This window comes from Euwallacea fornicatus, chromosome 16, assembly GCF_040115645.1.
Source record: "Euwallacea fornicatus isolate EFF26 chromosome 16, ASM4011564v1, whole genome shotgun sequence".
Lineage (NCBI taxonomy): Eukaryota > Metazoa > Arthropoda > Insecta > Coleoptera > Curculionidae > Euwallacea > Euwallacea fornicatus.
This window is the reverse complement of record NC_089556.1, coordinates 1649399-1670974: the sequence shown is the minus strand read 5'-3', so window position 1 is coordinate 1670974 and position 21576 is coordinate 1649399. Positions and strand designations below refer to the sequence as shown.

Genomic DNA, 21576 nt, shown 5'->3' with positions numbered 1-21576 from the left:
TCTTCGTTTCTTCTTTTCATTGGACACATCATTTCGTTGCCTTATTGTCCATATTGTTAAATCGCCATCACTGCCACATTTTTAAACGATAATTATATACTAAACATAAAAGAAAATTTCACAGAAAATAAACCGCTACCCGAAAGTTTTGTGCGTTTTTGTTGCCTAGATTATTTAGTACCATTATTTTACGTAAAAAATCTATGGAACTGTTACAGAAAAATAACCTTGTCCTGGAGTGATGCGGTCCAAGTTCAGATTTAAAATAGCCCGCACATTTCTATAATTAAATTCCTGTACCAGTGGTCACACAACCAGCCGAAAAGTGTATTACGGGAATTAAGACGTTTTGAGAGTGAGTAAAGTTTGCTTATTTGAGGAAAATTTTCCAAATTGTGGAGTGTAGAACTTTTGGAAATTGATAAAAACGAATTACGTCATTCGTTGGGATATAAATGACGCCGTCATGACCAGAGAGTTCGACGTAGTTTCGACGTTAAACTGAGGAGGAGTTTTGACTTCCCAAAATTATTTGATGAATTTCTTCTCATCCGAGATCAAAATTGTTACCGTTTTCTTTTTTCAAAAAAATGTTGTACATCGAATGTAATTTCACCGAATGCAATGCCGATTTAAGCTATATCTGCCGATTATGCTATATCTGCATTCAAATTGAAAACAAATGCAAATCAGTTTGTCGCATTAATCGGTAACATCATTTTTTTTTTTTAGAAAAAACTACGATAATGCTTAAGCAATTATAAGCAGAGAGTAATTTCCATGTGTTAGTTGAAAATGTTCGCTGGAAAAAGTAATCCGATGCCTGAAATCCGAAACGAAGTAATATGAGAGAACAAAAATAAGGAAATATGTTAACGCGGTGTGGAATAAAAGAAATAGGAAGGGAAATGCAGTATTTCAAGAAAAAAAGGAAAAGTGGGTATGAAATTAAAATGCTTCTAAAGGAAAAAATCCAGAAAGTAGTGAAAGCTTCAAGGAAAAAACTATTAATCATTAGTGCCAAGCAGAAAGGTATGAGAAGAACTTTATGCATAATTTCCCAGAGAACAATGAAATAATGATCAGGGTAGATGAAGAAGTGGGTTATTTTCCCTTTTAACTTTTATTAGATTGATATGTTTTAATGACTTCAATATCAGCAACTATTTACTGTCCTTCTTTAGTATTAAAGAATCATTATCTTCATTATCAGGAGCAGACTCGTGGTATGTTAAGCCTTTAAACCCAGTGATAAATCAGTCCAATTTCTAAACTTTCACGCCCGCATACTGCAGTAAAACTATTTCAAATAATGATGAACTGTAGGTTCAATTTCAAATTCTAAGCCTTCTTTCCTTAGGTATTGTCGGTGACTGGGACGTTATGGCCAGAAACAAATCATGTGACTATACACAGCTTCTATACCGGTGCGTGCTGGTAGGGAATATCATTAAATGGTAATGGGTGCAATAAATAAATACCTTTTGAAAAGAATTTATAACAGTACAGTCTTCTCGATAACAAGTATCGTTTAGCTAGTAAGTAATGTAACTATGAATAATACTGCTCCTATACATCACGTTGACAAATTGGTCTACCGTGTGCCAACGCAGAAAGCATGAAGACTTTTGAATTGATTCGAATTGATTTAAATACGCAGTCTGTCATAACAGCTACCTTAATTTATTTAAATGTGCGGGGAATAAAATGATAACACCCCAGAAAAATCAATTTCTAGGGTCAATGTAAGTTGGTTTGCCTACTTTAACATACCTGGGAAAAATGTCTTATGGCGTTTTGCGGACTCCTAAAACAAAATCCTAGACAAAAATTGGCGGCTTTCTTGACGTTGTAATCAGCAATTCAGGCGTACTGCGCCAAGTAACGGTAGCTTAACTGTATTAATTACAAATAGGTATTGACACGGGGCATTAATTCTGCTAAGTTTTCGAGAAAATTTGCATTTAAAACGCCGATGGACTTCGCGGGAACTGACAATCGCGGTAAAAAAATGACAGGACAATTGTTTTTTAGGGATGACTCGTTTGGGAATGGGCGTTGGTGATGCGTCGACAATGTCGACAGTGCTTTAAATTTTCTACATTGCTTTACACTTACTACTATTTAAATCCAATAAGTATTAATCCTGCTAATTATTTTTTAGGATTGATGATATCAAAAATTATCTGAAGGGTGCGATAATATAATAAAAACATCATTAATAGTTCATATAAAAGCTGGCCGTCGTTTTCATCCCTATCAGATGGGAGATAAATATGTTTTACTGCCAGCTGAATATCTCTACATCTCGTTGGTTCAAAAGTCACTTGAAGCAACCATTTCTTACTGTAAGCGATCATGTATGCTCACACTAAAGGAGATTTTGAATACTCAGCACTAAAAAATCCCAGCAACAAACTGCGTTCTTCTCAGAGAAAATGCTCAATAAATCTCTTTGATGAACCAACTAATTACACTTCCAACATCCCTAAAGTTATAAAAGTATGGTTCTTTATTAATTAAAATTTCACCGCTAATCTTGGACCAACGTTCATAAATGTACTTTAATTATTTCTCGAGGCGTTTCTCCGAAACCAAGAACAATCTGGCATTTTTCTGTGATTGTTAACGATGAGGTTTTGTGTCAAGTTCTTTGTTTAATTAGTGTGGGAAAAGATGCTGCAAGTGCCTCAGTAAAACGAACTCCTTTTGGGTAAGATTATTGCTCAAAAAATTAGATAAAAGAAGATTTCTTCTTCAACGTTGCAATATTTTATGCGGACTTATTCAATTGCATGATTGATCATCCTGAAGAAGTGCGGCAAAAACTTAAAATTTCTATTAACTAAAGCTTTTTGCAACGGTTGATGACGCTCAATTAGAGCCCCGATAACAACTTAATTCTGTTTACATTAGGAATAGTAATTAATTAGCCCTTTAAATTGTAAAATTTATATTTCTTCCATAAAGAGAGCACCTGGTCAGTTTGATTTCATCACCGGACGTTGCTGGTATTAATCTTATATTGTTACTTAATAATAATAATTTCACAGGCTCTTTTATTAAGATGTTCAGGAAGCGATAGACACACATTTTTAGCAACTAATAGTTGTGCTAATTTCCGGCTTGTGATGTTAAAAGGTAATTGAAGCAAACCGAGTGAAACAAACTTATGCAAAAATGATTGGAATTTATTTTATATCAAGGTTCACTCAATAATCCTTTCATCTTTGCATTTAAAAAATTCAAAACCTATAAACATGTACTTGGTTGGAAGCATAGTCTACCCCAGCTGTGTGTTTCATGCGCTCGAATTTACAATATAAGTTATTGCCATTACGGTAAGTCTAAAGAAAGAGATATATATTATTTACGAGCAACTTGGGAAAGGACGGCAAGCCCACAGAAATTTTCCTTTACCATAAATTGATGAATCATACACGAAAAGATTTATACTACAATCGGAGTGGTAGCTAAGACTTGTATTTTTTACATGTGAAAATTTTCTGAAATTGAAGTTAACTCGAAGTTGGGTAAATTTCATTCAAATGCAAAGCTTGTTGCGATTTGATATACGGGGTGTTTGTTATTGGATGGTAAAGAATGAAATGGCTGAATTGTGAGCTTATTTTAAGATGAAATCTTCATATAAAGGTATGTCCTAAATTGCTTCCATTTCGATTTCCAGGGTGTTGGAGTTTTATTTATTTTTTCGATTTTCATTAATTTCTGTTATTTGTGAAGATAATTAACGCAAAATTGGTAGCAACAACAATTTTAGGATTACGAACAAACTGAAACAACAATTATTTAAAATATTCTAGAGGGCGTCATTTTTTTCGTGGTCACCGTTCAATATTTTAGATCAGTAATTTTAAAAAGCATTTTTAGAGTTTATTCATTAACATAATTTAATTTCTTATGTCTTTTATTAACTTTTTTGCCTCTTAAATTTTTTTTTTTGGAACAATAGTTTGACAGATATCGGCAAAAATCAAAGCTACTAATTTTAATTATAATCAAATTAATTACTGAAAATGCCCCCCTCATACCAAAATACAAGATTCTACCTTTCTGATGGATTGCCGGAGTTTACGAAAGCATTCAATCCTATTTCTAACAGTTTGACAAGCATCTAAAAAGGTAATAAAAAGAGTTCTGATGTCAAATATTGAAAGTGGCCATGAAAAAAAATAACACGCTGTAAAATATTTTAATAATTGTTATTTCAGTTTGTTCGTAATGCTAAAATGGTTGTTATTACCAATTTTTAGTTAATTATCTTTACAAATTATAGAGAAATTAATGAAAATCGTAAAAAATGAAACCTCAGTGTTTATCATAAAATAAGCTCATGATTCACCCATTTCATTTTTTGTCATCTATTAAGAAATATTCGATTGTCACAGGGATGATTTCACGGAAAACCGTAATGGGATTTTTGGATTCGAAGATCAGGTATGTTGAAGGCACTAAGGGAAAATCTGTTAACCCTCCACAATTCGAATTTTCATACCTGTTTTCCCTGAAAAGGTGGTTAGTCTAGTAAGTCACTTTCTGCTGAATTGACGCACTCAGGAGTTTTGAAGTAATATAGATACATTGTACTTTGACTCAACTTTGAACTCAAAAGTCAGTTAGTTGGCACAGACCTTGTTTATTCGAATATCCTGAAGAGGGTTCAAACGTTGGGTGATCTCGAACAAGTATACGGAACCATAGAAAACTTATTGTTTCAAATACCCGAATTGCGGTTATTCCTCTCTTAACCTTATTTTACGCGTATTTACTAAGAAGTACTTCTTGCAAGTATACAGGGTGTCTCAAAAAGGTTATACCACACTCAAGGAGGTTATAGGGAACGTTGCAGTGAAGAGTTTTGGTTCCAAAGTCATTTTTGTTCAAATGACATAGGTATTCAACTGAAGTGAATAAAGTAATAACCAACAAAATAAATCCTTTTTGTCTTCAGGTACAAGTTTATCAATTGCATTCCTAAACTCGAAATTGATTCTGGTTTCAACGTGACAGCGAACCTACAAATTTTGTCGAGTACCATGCAGGATCACCTAAACCAACAATTCTATGGGCGATGGTTTGGAAGAGGTCTATCAGGTGGTCAGCGCGAAGTTTCGATTTAAGCCTGTTAGATTTTTTCCTTTAGGGTTATATCAACCCATTGATGTAGGACAATCCTGCAGCCACTGAACAAACACTCTTAAAGAGAGTAATGGCAGTCCCCTTCTTCGTACAGCAATATCTGAACATCTTACAATGGGCATGCGATCCAATGATTCAAAGAAAAAACTTATATAACGAGGTGGAGGGGGGGGGTCGCCATTTTGAATCTTTATTGTAATTTTTTTGCGTATATAATAATAATAATAAAAATGAATATTAAAGTGTTTTGATGTCAATGAGCTGACACTACCTATTTGAAAAAAAAGCGACTTTGAAACTGAACTGTCTCATTTTACGCTAGAAGTTTCCATACAGAAATCTTTGTCCGCAATGTCCCCTGTAAACTTCTTAAATTTGGCAAAGTTTTTTGGAACACCCTGTACAAGGAATAAAAAAAAATTTTTTAGATACCTATACGTTTCTCTTCGATATGAACAGATAAAATGTGTATCTCTCGACTTCATAATTCTGATTATGTTGGCACGCTGACGGTATCTTGTCTCGAAAAAGACGTAAACGTAATGAATTACCATGTGAACGTCTTGTGAAGATGCACTTTTTAGGCACCTGGTTTTACAATATCTCCAAGATACCTACGTGAGGGAATGCGAAATTAAAATTAAAAATATTGTTTTGCTTGGCTGCTGATGCCTAGATTAGGTGGAATAAATAAATCCTTAATAAGGTGTCCTTCGAGGTAAAAGTGATAAATAATAAAGTCGATGAAAAGCTGATGATTAATCGTTACAGAATAATTGTTCGCGATGACATGATGAGGAGTCTGATCCTCGTATTTATAAATATCGTATCGTAGTTATAAGTTTTTTTACTCAGTTAAGTAACTAATTATTATTCACTTAAGCTATGAACCACTTATATTATCGTATCGGCTAACATGCCAGATTACACCAATATACAGGCTGTGACTTAATGAGAGGCCGCCGTTTCAAAGGTGCATTTCTGAATTGAATTCAAATAAAAAAGTTCATATAAATATGTGTTCCAGAAAGTCTGGTTTTCAAGATACAGGATGTTCAATTAAAAAAAAGGGTACGTCACTCGATGAGAAAAAAGCAGAAACCTGCGTAGGATCATCTACGACACATGTTTATATAAACTTTGCATTTTAAATTTAGTTCATAAATGCGCCTTTGAAACTGCGGCGTATCATTAAGTAACACCTTGTATATGCGCACATGAATATATGCATATATAGGGTGTAACATATTGTCATGCAGATTTTTAAGGGGGCGATAGTACTGTGCAAAATAACAAAAACATGTTAATTGGCACATGGTTGAACGCGCACGATTTTCGATATATGAGGTGGCGAAGCTTCCCTATTTTTTTCGAATTTTGTATTTTTCTCATGCATGCCTTGAGCAATTTTATCTTTTTTTGGAATAATCTCATATTGGAAAATACAAAATTTGGTATACTATATATCGAAAATGCATTTTTGTGCATTTTTAACTATGGCTCTACTGGCATTTTTAAATTATTCTAAAGGATGCTATCGCTCCGTCAAATACCTCCAGGACGATATGTTACTCCCTCTATGTGTTTTAATCTGCCATAACAGGCTGGATATTTGCCATATTTTCCTCCGTCTAAAACAGGCTTTAATGTATTTTCATGAAGCCCCATTTCAACTTGTAATATCAATTAAAAATGTTAAACTTAAAAATCTTTCCGCTCCGAGAAATAATCAGGTTTTTGGGCAGACATTATTCCCATCACTCCACTACATATTTGATACTTTAGAACGAATAACTGTTTACTTAAATTTTTTGCTGTTCCGTTACTTTAAACTGCATATATTTATCTTTAAATTCCGAGTAAAACTGCGATGTATTCGATAATTAATTGAAAACACTAATAAGCCGCTCAGGAAAGTGAAGGCGCTAATTAATACTATGAAGCTGCTTGTTCTGTGATGCCTGGTGGAAGCTGCTTTCATTGAGAATCGATTAGAATAAATCGTATAAATCTATTTAAAAATACTAAACGTATTTAAATTTTAAAGAATTGTCGTTTATCTTGACGCTTACACTGAATGATGGTAACAAAATGATGCCTCCTTAGCATTAACTTGATCGAGGTGTGTCTAAAATACGACTCAACGCTAATTGATGAGAATGTGGATTTAATAATTAATGATAAATAAATACGACATATCTATGGTCGACAGGCGATAAGCTACCATGGTCATCAGTTTAATAAATATAAAAATTGCATTTTTCTATAAAGGTTTCCTTTTCGTTCCCAAATTGGCACAATTTTCAAAAATTAAACTTCGATCTTGTTGTTTTTTTTTTTTAAGACATGATGTATTTGATACGTCTCGCATATTTGTGACGTCATAGGGTTTCAAAATATGACGTCATTGAGACCCTCTCAAAATGATACGTCAAAATTGCGTCCGTCGGATGTTCTAGAGATCGGACATATAAGAGAATATTTAAGCCGTTGGTTTTAAAATACATTTATTTTAACGTTAACTTAACTAACGATAACGATTTTCATTATATGTCTATCAACTCTTTATCTTAATTCATATACATCTATGCTTTTTCTTGACGTTATCGCTGATTTTGCAATTTCCATTGTCGCAAATCGGAGTTCGTACCAAAAAAAAAATATATATATATATATTTTTTTTTTGTTAAAGCTAGTGGCTAGGGAGGTTCCATTCGTAAGGAAATTAATTGAATTGTTTCTCTTGGAACGTGTTTTTAAATTTATCATTCATTTTAAGTTGATTATTTCGTTTCTAACAGTGGAACCCTCCTCGTCCCCAACCCATCCTTTGTCGCCAATCCACCAGCGGCGGTGCCTTGACTACCTCTCTGTCTGAGACTTGCTTGCAATGATCCTTATCCCCTCATTAGAACTGCGCCACTCGCTCGGCTTGTGACGCGAACTTCTCTATCGGGGTATGATAACCTGCATTATATGCTTGTGCAGCGACACGCTGGTCTTCTCCTTAGTTCAGAATAATGGGCCCCGTTTGGGAAATACTCATTTTTTCCTTATACTTTTCTCCAATTTGTCCATTGAATAATATTTGAACACACATAATCTTCTATTGCGAGAATAGCCTGGATATAAATGTTTAAACTGATTCAATACCAAGTGGCAGTGAAACGAATGGATTCGATGTAATTGACTGGGCAATGGCGAAGACAAAAATCAGAGATTGCCTAGAATTGATTTCCTTTCACAAACCTCTAATTCACACTTCGAGGAGGGTATTTAATGGAAATAAATTACGCAATTTTGACAACCGCAATAGAAGAACATTTATCGGTTTTATTATTGATTATTAGCACTTTTACAAGTGCCTGTAACGCTTATAGCTATATATAAATCAATTTCGATTTATATACGGTGTAAATAGGGCTGCGATTGTAATTATCTGCACAATCTAGTAATTTTGATCAAACAACTAGTAATTAATCAATTTTCTTGAAACTCTGTATGCTAGAGCACGAAATGCAAATTGCAAAACTAGAGCACTAGTTCCACCCGGTTTAAAGTTCTACCCACTTTCCTACACATAGGGTGTGTCAAATTAGCGGTACTGGTATCTTTGAAGCAACAGCAACTACTCGTTTATCGTTGGATTGCCTTTCTTTGAGATTCCATTTTCCGCTTCGATTTATGTGCTATAAATAATTCCAAAATTTCGAAACGTAAGTATATCCTCTTCGTATGTTAACCGTTATGAATGGAACCTATAAGGTGTCCTAAATAAGTTTCGATCGCGCCAGTATCTTCGAAACAGTAGGAGTTTCTCATTAGCGTCGTGATTCTCATATTTCTTCGGTTTCTTGAAGTTTTATTTTTACTCAACTTTTTTTTATATCTCCATTTTGACACCTTATAATGAGTAATACGTTCCATTTTCGCTCTCCTTTCACACGAGCAATTACTTCAGAATACTTCGTATACCATTCTTTTAAACAGCTCTAAGTACTTGAATACGTGCACAAGTGAATGGAATTTCCTATCTTTAGATGTAATCTCGTTAGATAAATAGTGAAAAGTGTCCCTGAACCAGTGGCATGGCAATTTCGTGCTGACGATCCACTCTATTGACCACATTGTTGACGACTGTTTCTTCACTTGTAGATATTTCAACTTGAGAGCTACTGACACACTCGTGCATTCAATACTTTTTTAATAGCCCCCTCACGGAAATGAATCCCTTTAACTATAAATTTCTCGCTGAGAGAGAAATTCAACATTACTAAAACCAATGGACCCATCCACTAAATAACTATATCCCCATACCACGATCGTACCTCCAATCAAAACAACCGAAATCATAGACGAGGTGGTACCGGTACCAGCATCAAGCGCAAGAACTACAAAGCGAAGCAAAAGAAATTGCAGTCTTCTTTGATAACGTAGTGACATCATGAGTACCTGCGGCGGTACCTCTTAACCCGGTGGCGCTACGAATGGGGTACCAGTCCATGGGGCTTCGGTGCGTGAGAACAAACTGTCGAATTTAACAGGAAGTAGAACTAACTGTAAAACGAATTAATTCGGTTGTTTCTGGGCATCTTGGATGAGTAGCACCAATTGGTAACAGATTATTTCGGGTGTCTTTCATGGACTTTTTGCAGAAATGATGTTGTGAATGTCGTGTGAGTGCATGGTACAATCGGAATTGGTGATTTAGGGGTCAAAAAGGTATGTTGGTAATCGAATATGAATAGTAAAGGTTTGAGATATATTTTCAAGCCATTTAAATTTTAAAAAAATCAGCATCGACTTCATGACGATCATCTATTTTTAGCTTGACATTCTTGTACCTAACTAGTCAGCTTTTCAAGAATTGGCTTTTAACATTACTATTTTTATCCTTTTTTTCATAACTCACTGAGCTCTGTTCTGAGTTCTGGGATTTTCTTTCTCTCGTTCCAGATGTAAATCTCCCTGACGCTTCCTTTTGCTATTTTTTCTCTACCATCTTACAATCTTTAAAATTGCTCCTAATAATTGCCTCCATTCTTAACTCTGAATATATTCTTAATAAATAAAAATGAATGAAATGTGCGTAGACTTCATTAGGATTCCATTGCAAGAGTAAAGTTTCACAATACGCTGAAGAAGAAATTTTATGATTTATATCATTACGGGCCCGATCATTTTTCTTTCTATTGAAGTTGCTCAAGAATCTGACAAATACTAAATCTCTAAATCAACGCTTTTATGCAATGTAACTTACAGCTTAAGTTGACAGCACGTTAATGATTTGGATTTCAACGAATAACCTCCAAGAAAGTGTCAGTTTAATTTTTTGCGAATAGTAGAACGCACCATATACGCCGTTTATCACTGGAATATCCGCAAAAGGATTTGTGAATGTAGCTGACAATATTTTTACATTCAGGTAATTCGGAGTCAGGCAATTGTTTTGACAAGCTGTGTTCGACATTTGCACTTTAGATACCATTTTTTCTCTCCGAGGAAAGAATTGCAAATTAATTTTGAAATTTTCGAGTTAATAGAGTTTAACCGGCCGGCCCCGCTCTAGGAGTTCCACCTAAATGGGATTGTTCCATACATCTTTCGCCATTAAGATCACTATAAAAACCATGAAATTACCAAATATACTTCATTTTCCAATTTTGTGCCGTGAATCGATGAAATAGTTACATAAATTACATTGCCAGTACCATAAGGGGGGCGTACTTATACTTCATATTCACCTTGTATTACACTTAATCATGTCCATAAATATTCACAAAAATGTCTTGATTGATACTAATTGTGCTTGAGTGGAATTTACACATTTAAGGAAAAATTGAAGTAAATATTAGTTAAATTAAATTATTTGTTTGCAAGAAAGAGATATGCAAATAACCTGAACTAACGACAACGTTTTATATGTCGCATTTTACCCATTAGTTGATCAAATAAAGATCAAAGAACACCGCTAACAACTAATCCTTATTCATCAACTCATGCATTTTCGATCAACTTTTATGAAGAATGGGAGGGAGGAAATCGAAATTTGCGTAAAAAACATTTCTCTCGTCAAATTCATTAGCGAGTTTGGGCCTGATATGGATCCGTCACTTTTTATAAAAAAAAAAGACTTTTTCGAAGAGGAAACTGTTGGTAATCTACTTTATCAATGGCGATATTCTTCAAATGTTATCGTTCCTGTAAGGTAAGAATTTGATATCGAGTGTTGCACGCTCACCATTACTAGGTCTAGTTATGCAAACTGAAACAAACTTATTATAGATTAACATAAGTTCGAACAAAGCGCAAATTTCAACGTAACGGGGATCGCTTGATTAATAGAAAACCGAAGCACCAATTAAACTTCTTAGAGTTGCATTCGTCACACATCCGAAACTGTAACGAAAGTTTCATTGCAAATAACGAAATGCTATATCATGCAATAGCCCATCATTTAAGTGCAATTTCTCAAAAACTCTTAAAAGAAATTTGTTAACAATGGTGGTTACAATAGTGATACCACTGTTATTGGGCGATGGTATACTTTCTTCGGTTGAACCACTTCTCTTGCTCATTAGAACTTCTCAAATTTATTTCTCTTTATTGAAGGACGCTAGAGTTCCTTGTATACAGGGTGGGTCTTAAATACACTTCAACATACAAATGCGCACGCCTCAAAATAGTTGCATGTACACCTCACTGCAAAAAGCACGTACGCCTCACGTGAATTCCCACGACATCCCCCAAAAATCAAAAATTTTTTTGCATATTCACGGTTGATGAACATTATAAAAATAAGTAAATAAATAAATAATTAAATACGACCGCCTCGCAAAAACTTTAGTTAATTTTTTTAACTTAATATCGATTTGAAAGGTACTGGTGTAATTATTGTTTAATTGTAAAAATATCGTTGTCAAGTGCAATTTCAGAACTCCTTCATCGAAAAACTCCTTTATCGGAAATTCAAAATTTCGAATTTCTGATGAGAGTTCCGCATTGTGCACAGCTCCTCACATCCAGAAGTGCCGAGTGTTATGTTGCAAAGATTGATGCTATAAAGAAAACTCGAAAATGAAGAAGTTAACTTTTCATTTTAACGCCTTAACGACTCCATGAATTTTTCAAACGAAATTCTTCTATTATTTTTCCCATACTTTTTTGGTGTCGTTCTGTAACATCCTGCATACTTGGTCCACCATTTAAGACTCACACTGTAGAGACGTAAAATGGAATTAAAAAATATCTCGAACTGCTCCCATTTCACTGCTGCAACCAATGTAAATTAATTAAGTTGAAAGTTACTTCACTTCAGATAAGTGATTCAGCTGATTTAACAATATGCGGTGGGATTTATCGGACACAACTGAGGCAAAATTATGATAATTACGATGAATAAAAATGTGATCTAAATCTCAGATTAAGGCTCTGGGGTCATAAGTACTAGCTGGTCACAAATTCTGTGGTTATCTGATCCGCGGTGGTGTAAATTTAAAGTTACCTAGACGAGCAATGCTGTGGAGAGACAGGGGAGTAAATTGAAATGTCAACACTTAGCGCGAGGAGAGAGAGAGATAGAGAAATAAAGGTATCATTAATATGTCCGTAGAAGTCGTAATCCCTGGACAATAAATTATGTGTTTAAGTCTTCCTATTCCATCAGCAGTTCTTTATTTGTTCCTTTGAAATCTTCATTATTTGAAAGGAAGTTATTTACAATACGTTCTTCTAATATGTATGTGTGTTGTGCCATGTAATATGTTACTGGAGTAAACGGAATAAAATTACATTAAAGGGAAACAATGAAGAGGGTCTGTGATACCTAGCAGGTGTTGCGCCCAAACTCGATGTTATGCCAAAAATTACGTGACAAATTTCATCAATAAACTGAGTTTAAAGACACACTTTTGTCAAGATTGTTGCTGTGCCTATAAATGTTGGGTGAACCTCAAAAAATAAATTACCTTATTGGCCACAAAAATGGAGTGCTCCGTATATTATTACAAACTTTAACTCTACTTAAACTGCTGATATAATGGTGATAATCAGTAGATAGTGATCGGTTAAGGTGGCTATAAAATTTCGTACTGGGTGTCCAGGCAAACTCTGGACATAGGAGATCAAAATGGGAAATCGGTTTTTATGTTTTTGCTTCTGCATGGATTATCCAATTGAAAAACTTTTCCCTAGAGGTCACAGTACCCAAGATCGGCCATTATTCCGCAGTTTTTTCAAACTTCCAATTAGAGCTGTTTGGATTCAAAACATGTCAAAATTTCAAAAATTCGGGGGCGTTTTGATTTAAATCCGATTGAATGTCCCGCGTAATCTTTCGAGGCCACGATTGGTCAGAGTCACGGTCAGAATTAAACAAACGCAATGGTGCCAACAACGTAAACGTAAAACCCCCATGTCAAACCAGTTTTCTGTTTTTTTCACTTAACCGTTTATTTGAACGCACAAAGAAAAAGTGAAAATAAACAAATTAAACGACTATTTACATATTAAAGTTCAACTAAACAGGTAAGTGAACAACAATAAGAAACTTTAACGTTATTTGCAAAAATGTCTACGAATTGCTCGAAGAGATCACCGACCAATCGTGACACCGATCGGTTACGAGGGATATTAAATTTTAAAAAATTTACTGGCTTTTTATGGTAAAAAGGCTCTAATTAAAAGAGTAAACAATTAGCGGAACGATGGCCGGTCTCGAGTACTAGGACTTCCCCGTAAGAGTTTTTCAATTCAATAACGGGCACAAGCGCAAACAAATTAAAACCGATTGCCCATGTTAATTTCCTATGTCCAGAGTTCACCGGGATAATTGGTGGGCTATCCATCATATACATAATCTGAACTATAGTAATTTCTTTCCTTAAGAAAAAGCTGTTTGAGCTTAATAGGGGAATTAACTTCTTCTATAAGGTTACGACAATGCCGCTATTGAAATATTGGGCTTGTGTGTTTTGTACTGTTGTAGGTTGCAGACCAGGTAAAAAAAGTTAATCTATCGTCATTCTCGATTAACAACAATCTCAACAAATTTAGGAAAATAAGCTGTGCCACTGGGGTTGCATTCAGATGCCTCACGAGCGCGCTCTTCATCGTTTCTCTTCTGTCCGACCGTAATTTCCTCTCGCAAAAACCACTGTGTTTTTGTGGTTTCACAAAACCCCAAATTGGTCTCTTTTCCAGCCCGCAAGCAAGAAAAGAGGCCAATCTGGGACATATTTTTTTAATTGTTATCACAAAATCTTCACTAGCCGGCGATACATTAAACTGTTATTAATTTGCAACCTAACGGTTTTCCACTTTCACCACGGGTTTACTTTTTGTTTGTTTTTGCTTCGAATTAACAACTAACAAAATTAAATTTTACAAACTCACGTGTCCGACATAACAAAAAGCATGCAATTTGGACCCCTTATTGCGCATAAGAACTAAGATGTTTATCTAACGTTCATCGGCCAACATGAGTATTTAATTAGAAATAAATTATTTTGTTCAATAGACAATGTCTCTATTTCGATTGACTTAAATATTATATCAGATCAGTCTAACGATTACAAATAACGGGCGAGTGTTTAGGAAAATTCTGACAAAAGTCTTTGAGAACACTTTAAGCCAATGAGAGGTAGCAGTTCTTTTCTCTCTTTACTTTTTTCAGTCTTTTACTGAGTTCTAATTGATAGGGTAAATGTGGCTAACATACGTACTACCCCGTACAGCCGTCACATAACGAGGGCTTGTAGAAGGCACCATAAGTGAACAATAAAAGCGGGTGAAGATAACGTGGATGCAAAAAGCCCATACTGGAGAGTCTGAAGCAAGCGATTTCAAAATAACCATGTTAATTGCCAGTTTTTAAAGAATATGTATGTAAAATACAACAAAATCAGAAACGTCAGAAGATGGAGGACGGGAAGGCAATAAGAAGTTGTTAAGTAAAACCTTGCTTGAAATTAGGGACGTAGAAAAACGTTCGACCAATTTCGAAGAGCCCCTGCAGTGGAGGTGTCCAATATTGATTTGAATCGGAGGTGTTATGTTCTGCGTTGGACGGTTGATCACATTAGACCAGATCTTCAAAAAAGAGGTGTTACATCTTTCAGTGCAACTGTGAAACCGGACGCAAGTGAACCTCCGGTAGAGTTTACCTCTTCATCCGAGCACCGACAGAAAAGATTCTTTTCTAACGTTGCATATTGGGGAGCGGGAAGTAGTGCTCAGAAACGGACTACAGGAGCACGGAAAGTCCTCGATAGAAGAAGAAAATAATTGAGTTGTTATATTATTGTTATTATTATTATTATTATTATTGTTATTATTATTATTATTATTATTGTTATTATTATTATTATTATTATTGTTATTATTATTATTATTATTATTATTATTGTTATATCGTACGACTGTATAAATAGGAAATTAGTTTTAGTTCTAATTTAGTTTTTTTTTGTTTTTGATTCAAAAAAATTCATTTGCAAATCGAGCATGAAAACCCATAAGGCAAATCTTCCATCGGTTTTTAAATAGTTTAGACATCAGGAAAAACTGAAAATATTCAATTTGCGTCGCAAACGTGCATTAAATCGCGTTGGGTCTTTAATGAGCGTCACAAAAGGCATTCGGTATTTGCCTTTACGTAATTTTCTGTGAATGCCACCTGATGCGGTGTGTACCTCAAGCAGGACCTGTCGCAAGACATGATCTGCAACTACCATTATAATTTACCATTTACTTATTCTCTTTCTTGTCTTGGGCATCAGGATTTATTTGGCAATCGTTGCGCACTGTCAACACACGCCCTCATTTCCATCATTTTTAGTGTTGAAATGCGAGATTTCGGCATGCCGATTGCCCGTTTAAACTATTGAAAGAACATTGTTATTTATTGTGTGTGTGTCTTTCCTAGCGTATCCAACATGGCAATAAATCAGATTTATTTTTCATAGAAATAATTCGTTTAGAAATTAAAAACTTCTCCGCTCTTCATAAATCCTAAACGAATATGGAACGCTCGTGCCGGTTCATTTTCTACCACTTGGAGGCAAATGGAAGATTGACAAATGGCCTTTTCGACTTTTCACAAATGGGTACTTATTTAATTCGCCTGTATCCAGTGGCGTGAACGATCAACCCACGCCACATAGCACCTACGTGATGATAATTCCTTTCTATGCACTGAACCTGCCTAATCATTTATCCTCTTGGAAAGAAATGGTAGTTACAAAACGTGTCGTTAGCGCGTGAATCAGCTTATCATCGATAGTTGATCGCTAATAATATGCCCTCCACTGGAAAGCTGCTTTTACCAGCAATGCCGATTTATTAATGCAGAAAATATCTGTCTGCACATAGTAATTGAACTTTGTTGTAATTAAATGGGTGGGTCTCCTTGCGGGCGAATGGTGCGTTAAAATGAATTCTTATACCGGGAGTTTCTAAAAGGCCGTGCCAGACATAAAAAGGTTGTAAACGACATTTCATTAGTGGAAAAATGCAGAGCAACTTTTTAATAACTAGTGTAATTAGAGTTTTAATGGTTATAAATATTTAAATATAGATTCGACATGAAGCCAGTGTATGTCCAAATATTTCAGCAACAAATCTTCTTTATTTTGATTTTTTCGTGGAAAAAAGTAGAGCAACTTATCGAATTATAACAAATATTCGTCTCGAAATTTATCAAAACACCAAATGACATAAAAAAAAATTATTTTCGAAAATATCCGTTGTTTTTAATTGCAGCATCGCTTTTTTTTGTATTTTTCATTTTTTTAGACCTTATCAATTTGGCCAGGATGGCTGGATCCACGTTTATCCATGCGCCTTTCAAAGCAGTGAACAGTCCCTCCTGATTCCTAAACGTCCCATCTCTGATTTTGCGATCCAAGTTATCCCAGAGGTTCTCAATGGGATTTAGATCGGGGGATTGCGAAGGCCATTCCAAAACGCACATTCGTTCTCTCCTGATCTATTCTTTCACATATTTGAAGGTGCGTGTAATGAACCTGTACCTAAATATTTGTAACTATTAAACCTCTAATTATATTAATTTGTCAAAAGTTGGTTCGCATTTTTCCCATACTGTATGCAGCAGTCCGCAACTCTCGCATGGAAACTCCTAGTCAAAAATGAGCCTTTCTGTCGCCAGAGCGGTTTTCATTGGAAAAAACGCAATGTTAGCACCAAAAGGCTATCGGCATTTAATTCATTTTTATTAAAAATGACGCAAAAAATATGATAAAGGTTCGAAATGACGACCTCCACTCGGTTACGCAAGTTTGTTCGTTGAATCATTGAAACGTGCATTCACGGTAAAATTTTACTGCACGAAAATGGAGATTGCCATCACTCTCCTTAAGAGTTCCCCTTGGGTGGCTGCAGATGTTTCATATACCAGTCACTGAATGTAACCCTAGAGGAAAAAATCCAACGGGCTTAAATCGGGACGGCGCGTTGGCCACCTGACAGGTCCGTGCCGTGAATTAGACCAAACTAATGCGAGACGCCTGATTTGTTGCGATCACAATTCGAAATAAATTTTCAGCAACATCGAATTTAGGGACGCAATTAATAAACTCAGGAGGCAAAAAACTGTTTGTTCACCTAAGCTGAAAATCGACATCTTTCGAAGAAAAATGACTTTGGAACCGAAACGGCTCGTTTTTGATTAGCGGTTCCTATGCACAAATTCTTCACCGTGATGTCCCCATTAACTTCATAAAGTTTGGCACAGCTTGGTTGGAGCACCCTGCGTGTTACGATTAGCTCTGATGTCTTTCTTACGGTCCTAAGGCATCCAATTTGCCCCAGTCGTCTTCCGCTTTATACTACACCAAAACTAGGACCATAATGGAAGTTCATTTACGGATTTAATTTAAGTCTTCAGATTAATACTCCTAAATTTCTCCACGAAAGAGGTTCGTGATTACATGCCCAGCCCAATTAACGACAAACATGTTCAATCTAATGATTGATGATCATATGCCTCGATACGTTCATAAAAAATGTTCGAAATTTTTTTTTGCTCAACGTCTTTCGTCCATCAAGATCACTTTCGGCGTCCATTAACGTACCACATAGCGATCGCTATTAAATTCAAATACATATATTTTGATGCGATGATCTTCGGAATCTGGATCTTATACATCTAATTAACGTGGTTTTAAACCGTAAGTAATAAAATGGTACCCGGCCTAGCTTCGCAGAACAAATAATATTCCATTGTTAAAGCTAAAAAGTGGTTTTTATTCATGTGGTACCTATACAAAGGAAAACGGTACTGTGATACACATATCGTATTTGAAGGAATGCTGGCATGTACGGCATGACCGAACGAAACTAATTCGCATTGAAACGTAAAGGTTTAGTACAATGTATGCAAAAAGCGTTTGGGTCTTTATTATTTTTATTATTATTCGCGAACTTTCGGCACGAAACCGTTAATCCTAGTAATTTTCCCTCATTGGACACAGTGCTCTCGTTGGCTTAAATCGACTGATTTGCATCCTAAACCGGTATTGAAGCAGAGACATTAAGTTCCTTTTAGTTGCCATCAAAAAAGATTAAATTCCTTCACAACGGCAACCACGTAAGCACCGTGCTTAATTGCGCGCGACGTTGCCGTTTGGAAAATTTGCCCGATTTTTCAGGAAAAGTCCACCGGTGAAAGACGAATGGAGAGGCTGACGGGCTGAAGTCGCTTTAGAGAGAAATTATTCAACGCTTTTGTGCAAACGAGTTAATCAATCCCGCGTTCCTCCGGCATTCGTTAATTGATTGTGTTTTTCTTGCGAACTTTGAATTTAGTCTAAATCAAAACCCTTGGGGTGGGTGCCAAAGTCTTTAGAAGCGAAGCATTCAAATGCCCAAGCTTTCGCTCTAAAAGCAGATTTTTCTGCTTTTAACCACTCTCTAACTCTGCCCTGGGTCGTGGACCATTTAGCCGGTGCTTCAGCTAACTGCTTATTGGCTACATCAAATGATGAATTGAAATATTTTTGAGCCACTGCGTGCGTCGAATAACGACAGATGAAAGATACAAAGAGTGATGGATCGCTGGCATTTCCACGGTATAAATAACTAACAAAATAAGTAAAATCTATAAGTTTTATTTTTTAATCATTATTATGCGAAGTGACTACATAGTTCTGTTGTCTCATATGCAATCCAACGGCTTTTAATGGTCTATAATTGAAGATAGCATATGGGGTCTTCTATTTATTGCTGCCAATGCAGGTGGACGACTTTGACAAAAACGAGAGATGTTAGTAATTATAATATGATTTATAGTCTAAAATTCCAGAATATAGATAATTAAGAAGTCCGCAAAATGCTATTATCCATGTTGAAAAGCAAAAAAACTGGGGCCGTTGCAGCAGTGCTACCTCTGCGATGGGCAAAGAAGAGGACGAATGGAGCGTGCCGCTACGCGAAAGGGACCCATAGGACGATAAAGAAAGGAATTGAGCAGAATGCGCGACATAATAATACCTCCGTGTGCAATAAACCCTCGGTCCTTAAAAGACGACAATGAACTATAAACAGGAGAGTTTTAAAACCTCTTCGTCACCGAAGACATACGCCCAGGGGCCGTTCCGGGTCGGCGAAGGTCGGTTCCTTCGAGGCGTTTCGGTGAATCCCACATTACCCGGCTGTCAGAACAACATGTCGAGTGTCTCGCTGAAGATTTTCTTCGTGACAAAAAAGTGCTGATCTTACGGGGGGCGAGGTTGGGCGGAGGACTGTTCAGGCCGACGGTTGTTTCTGCAGTTTCGACTGAAATTTCGCCCGACTCGTCAAGTCCCGTCCTGGTTCTACCTTCGTATGAGATCCCAAAGAGACGACTAAATCTCGCCTAAATTGATTCAGCTGTAGTGAATATGGGTATCTAATCTTGTTAATTACTGGTAGTTTACAAAACGATGAGCTATTACTCATCTAGATAATGATCTTATATGCTGTAGCAACCACAGTTTCTGAGCACAAACGAGTCAACGGTGTTGAGACCATAATTTGGTCTAATGGGATTATGTATAGTCTATATAACACCAGAAGACCCCATTAGTAGATTTATTTGACAGCTCTTAAAGGCACTTATGGAGGTGTAATTGGGCGTATTATTAAATCCAAACGAGTATTTTTTTTTTTTAGCACATAACTGCGTGCCCGCTTTACCGATCAGTGATAATAATCGTTATTACCTATTTTGCTGCCTGAGAATGTATTATTAACTTAGCATCATCAATCGTGTCGGAATTTTACTGCCACAAATGAGATGATTCATTATACATAAAGTTATTTGCAGGTTCTATTGAAATCTACATGTAGTAGATGTTCCATTATGAAGTACATTCGATATCGGGACGTCCATCTAAGTCGCGCAGTGTAGTTGTAATACGTATTTTGCATGCTATGCGGACATGTAAATTAGGAATTAAATAATATCGAAAGATTCTGAACATGACACACCATGCGTTGGGGAATTACCGGGAAAGTATGTGAATACTAGTGAAAAACTTAAATCGGGACTTTTTTTTAATTCTCTGAAGCTCATTAGGCTGTAATTTTCGGACATAAAACCCGCAGTGTGTTATTATGTACGTCTAGAAATTTTCGGAAATTTTGGTTAATAACAGTTTTAGGTCCCATTAAATCGAATATTTTGGGTCGTCCACACGTTTATATTCGAATTTACTTTAATGCTTGTTTGTCTACCGGATCACGGCAGAACGCTGGCTCATGGCAGAAGTTGTTATTTCATGTAAAATTGGAAATCTAGATTACTTGTACGCGAAAATGTTCCAAATTTTCCCGAATTATCTTGAATATTTCTTTACGTCCAGTTCGACTGGAGGTGACCCTAACTGTCGATTTTTAAATGGAAGAAGCGGTATTTTTCTAATGTTTTTTGATTAGAAACAAGACGATTTTTAAAAGAATTGCGCAATTTTTTCTTTAATTTAGGAATAAACAATTACGGGAAAATGCAAAATCTGAATGTTTTTTGGCTTTTTCCGCGCGTAATTTCGCCTCAAAAAATATTTCTAATGCGAGCAGAGATTGACTCAGCGAAAGTCTCAAAATGTACACATATTTTGACGCCAAAATCTGGTAAAAAAATAGGCACAATCAAGCCCAAAATCACATAATTCGTGAATTAAATTTAAAAAATTCATTCTGTCAAAATTTTCCGAAATGGTTCTATTGTCGGTGACAGAGTCTGCTGAAGAGAAAAGTGCCAAAAATACGATACAAATAATACCATTTAAACATAAAAATTTAGGGCTACTTCTAGTGACACCTAAAGTAGCATTACATTCAGAATTACCTATAACTCGTGACAACGTCTTATACCGGGTGTTCAGGCGGACCCTGGATATGAGAGATCAACATGGGAAGCCG

The 21576-nt window shown here is 35.8% G+C and overlaps 1 protein-coding gene across 3 annotated transcripts in view; it reads left to right on the top strand.

Moving 5' to 3' along the window:
- The first annotated feature begins 9276 nt into the window (after window positions 1-9276).
- Window positions 9277-21576, top strand: part of LOC136344130 (zinc finger protein 679-like) — a 36014-nt gene continuing 23714 nt past the window's right edge. The window contains exons 1-2 of one of the 3 annotated variants that reach the window (XM_066291279.1): window positions 9277-9761; window positions 9816-9882. The gene's annotated coding sequence lies outside the window, so the exon portion shown is untranslated. Of the gene's footprint in view, window positions 9883-19904; window positions 20059-21576 lie in introns of those variants that run through there. The other 2 variants (XM_066291278.1, XM_066291281.1) reach the window with 2 other exon arrangements.